Below are 4002 nucleotides of genomic sequence, written 5' to 3'. Positions count from 1 at the left end.
GTTTAAGTGCTCCCAATTTTTTAGAGTTCTACTTTTATCTGGGTACTTGAAGTACAGTGTATAGGAATTTCTTTTACTTATGTATTAATCACATTTTATTGTATGATGCCTTGGTGCCACTGGATTTTAACATGTCTCACACTCATACAGTAAGACAAATGGTGGGAGTCTAGTAAGGAAGTTGGGGGAAGCAGACAACTCCACAGGAAGAATCTTTTGTCTCTTTGAGAACTCTGGTAGGTAGCAAGAGAGTGTGAACCTTAAGGTGTGAAACAGCTGTGTACTGCCTTTTGTTCCTGGAGAAGGTATTTAACTGAGAGCCATGCTAGGCTCAGGGGAGACTCTGCTGACCGTCTTCCCCGCGGTCATGCAGGCTCTCCACCAACTTGGTTGTCTGTTTCTTTGTGTTTTGATTAAAGAATGTTAGCTACCGCTCACCGCTCGTCTGCAGGCTTTATTTAATCGAAAACTTCCACAACAGCAGTCAACCTCTTTTTATTTTGCCTTCTCACTTCCTTTTAATGTCATTCCTTAGTTCCAATGTTAACTGTGTGTCTTTAAATACTAGGGGCTTAAGAGACAGTGTTAAAAGAAGATCAATATTTTTGTTCTGTAAAAATGTAAATGCGAACTGTATACTGCTACAAGAAACACTGTGGAGGCAGATGAAAATTTTTGGTCTAGTCAGTGTGGGGAAAGAATAATTGTGTCACGGTACTAACAAATCAGCTGGGGTAGCCTTACTATTTAAAAACTTTCGTAATAAAATTGAAACTCATAGGAAAGACAGTCTGGGCCATTGGCTAATTTGTGTACTCAAAGTGCATAATAGCTTTTTGATCTTATGTAATGTTTATGGTTACAACAATGTAGCTCAGAACAAACTTTTATTAACTGAGATTACCAGTCACCTAAAAGAACTATCTCACAAATACTCCACAAACAATCTTATATTAGGTGGAGATTACAATATGGTTTATGACGAATGGCTTGATAGATCACCCTCTAAATTCCATTCCCATCATATAAATTCATTTTTACACAACTTCTGTCTAAATCTCAACCTAATAGATGCTTGGAGATTAGCAAACCCACTTCTTCCGTCCTTTTCGTGGTTCAAGCCTGATGGTTCGGCTAAATCACGTATCGATTTCTGGCTAATCTCAGACAGTTTAATGCAGAATAGTGTAGATGTGGGTGTCTCAGCTGCGCCTTTAACCGACCACTGTGTGATACATTTCAGTGTCACTCCTCAAATTAAAAACCCATAATAAAGGTTACTGGAAGTTTAATTCATCCCTGCTTACCAATGAAAATTTTAGTAACGAAATACTTTGACAACTAGAACTTATTTCAACTAATGAAAACATAAGTTCTTACACAGAAAAGTGGGAATTCTTTAAGTTTCAAGTACGTCAAATCTCAATTAAACAGTAAAATAATAGCTCATCAGAACAAGCAAAAAGAAACTGAAGTTATCAGAACTTAATCACATCTGCTCGAAACCCTTTTTTAAATGATAATGACAAACAACGTAGAAGTATTCTACAGTCTTCTTTAGACGATATTTATACTAAAAAGGCTAAAGGAGCATATCTGAGATCCCGAGCCAAGTGGATCGAGGATGCCGAAAAAAGTACAGCATATTTCTGTAGATTAGAAAAGATAAGACAAGAGAGAAACGCCAAAAATAGTCTACAAATTGATAGTCGGCTATGCACTCACCCTCAATTAGTATCTAAAGAAATCTTTACCTTTTACAGTAATTTGTACTCCTCTTCATACTCTAGACCATTGGCTGAGACAGTTTTTCAATCTATCAAACACCTGATTCCTAAAATTGATGAAAATTTTAAAGAGACCTGTGAGGGCAAAATTACCATTGAAGAGTTAGATAAAGCCTAAAGTGCTTTACCCAAAGATAAAGCACCAGGTTGTGATGGTTTGACCAGTAACTTTTACAAACATTTTTGGGTTCATATTAGAACCCTTGTGTTTGGAATGCTTACAGAAATATTAGAAAATGGTTCTCTCACACACACTATGAAACAAGGGGTAATTACACTCATACCAAAACCTGGGAAAGACCCGACTCTTCTTGATAATTTAAGACCAATTACTCTATTAAATAATGATTATAAACTTCTAACACATTTTTGCAAACAGGTTAAAATCAGGCATAACTCAAATTATTTCTGACACTCAGTCTGGATTTATAAAAGGCCGCTCAATCCATAATATAATACATACATAATACATAATCCACTGACTGACTGAGTGGTGTTCAGTTAACAACCTCCAACTGAACACCACGAAAACTAAAGAACTTATCTTGGACTTCAGGAAGGGCAGAGCAGACCCGGCCCCACTTTACATTCACGGGAATTGTGTGGAGAGGGTACACTCCATGAGGTTTCTGGGCGTGCAGATCTCTGATGACCTCTCCTGGACTGCAAATACCACGGCGGTGGTAAAAAAAGAGGCCCAGCAGCATCTCCACTTTCTGAGAGTGCTCAGGAGGAACAACCTGGAGGAGAGGCTGCTGGTGACATTTTACAGAGCCACCATAGAGAGCATCCTAACGTACAGCATAACAACATGGTATGCAGGGTGCTCAGCTGCGGACAGGAAAGTACTGCAGAGGGTCATCAACACAGCCCAGAAGCTCACTGGCTGCTCTCTGCCCAGCCTGGAGGTCACTGCAAACTCTCGGTACCTCAGCAGAGCTGGCAATATCATCAAGGACTACTCTCACCCCAGCAATCAACTGTTTGAACTATTACCGTCAGGCTGACGGTACAGGTCACATAAAACCAGGATAAACAGATTCAGGGATAGCTTCTTTCCCCAGAGCTATCACCGTAGTAAATAAGCACAAAAACAATTGAACCTGCTTAGCTATACCATACTGTCACTGCCATTATATTATGCTGCTATTCATACTGTCATTGTATTAATGCTGCTATCCTGTATATATCGTACTTACTATTGTTTGAGTACTTGCGATTGTTTTATTGTACTTCTTATATTTTACATTTATTATTGAATCTTGCAACAAGGGAGTGGCACTCCAATTTCTTTGTACTCTGTACAATGACAATAAAGGCTATTCTATTCTATTCTAATAATATCCGCCTTATTTTGGACTTGATTGACTACAACTACCTAATTGAAAACCAAGGTTTTGTTCTATTTTTAGATTTTCACAAAGCCTTCGACATGATAGAGCATGAATTTATGTTTCAAGCCCTTGATTTGTTCGGTTTTGGAAGTAACTTCATTAATGTAATCAAATTACTGTATAGAGATACTAACAGTTCAGTGTGTCTTCCACGTGGCACCTCACAAAGATTTAGGATCTGCAAAGGAATAAAACAAGGATGTCCAATCTCGCCATTGCTGTTTATTGCAGCAACAGAAATGTTTTCCATACTGATTAAAAATGCTGAGTTTGGTAAGATATCTATCCTGGGTAAAGAGCTCTCCATCAGCCAGTTAGCTGATGATACAACCATTTTCTAAATAACCTGAATGAAATCCCCAAAATTCTGCAGATTATTGAAACTTGTGAAATGTGAGATCTTACCCTTAACACTAGATTTACCATTGTTGTGAGTGCGCACTAGTGATGTGCGGATCGATCCTGAAATATCGATTCCTCCGATACCAATCATTTATGTTCTAGAATCGATTCTCACATTAAAATATTGATATTTTAGTAATTTAGAGTAAATTTGTAGTTTATCATTAACAGGAACACAGTGGAAAGAAACTCTAACATTCGGATTGTCTACATTCAAAGGAACTACTTCCTCTTCCGCCTTTCATAGTCATGTGCGAAATACGGCTGTATAAATGTGGAGGAATCGCCATTTCAGGATCGATCCGCACATCACTACTTAAGATCCTGTCGCTACCCGGTCCGTAGCCTCACAGTGTTCACTTTACTAGCAACCATGGCCGGAGCCGAAGAGATGAATAAGTATCGCTCACCTCTGGTCT

This window comes from Perissodus microlepis, chromosome 4, assembly GCF_051167445.1.
Source record: "Perissodus microlepis isolate ML-2025 ecotype Zambia chromosome 4, ASM5116744v1, whole genome shotgun sequence".
NCBI lineage: Eukaryota > Metazoa > Chordata > Actinopteri > Cichliformes > Cichlidae > Perissodus > Perissodus microlepis.
The sequence above is the reverse complement of the archived record's forward strand: the minus strand, read 5'-3'. Positions refer to the sequence as shown.